Raw genomic sequence first — 294 nt, 5'->3', positions numbered from 1 at the left:
CCTTCTTTCCCCCCCCATCGCTCGTACGGGCTGCGTGCAGCCTGTACCTCCCCTTCAGGCCCCGACAACGAGCGCCCCCTGCCCCTCCCTTCTCATCACGCGGCCCTTTACCTCCCTCTCCTTCCATAGACATTATCTCCATGACCATGATGGTCACCTGCGGCGCGGTGCTGGTGGGAACCTTCCACGAGTGCAAAAACAAATTTCGTTTGGCGGCCTTCATGGCCTTCGTCCACGTAGGGAGGGAGGGAGGAAGGGAGGGAAGGAAAGGCATCTCTGGGTCGTGCAGGAGAG

This window comes from Nannochloropsis gaditana (genome assembly GCF_000240725.1).
Source record: "Nannochloropsis gaditana CCMP526 unplaced genomic scaffold scaffold086, whole genome shotgun sequence".
NCBI classification, from domain to species: Eukaryota; class Eustigmatophyceae; order Eustigmatales; family Monodopsidaceae; genus Microchloropsis; species Microchloropsis gaditana.
The sequence above is the reverse complement of the archived record's forward strand: the minus strand, read 5'-3'. Positions refer to the sequence as shown.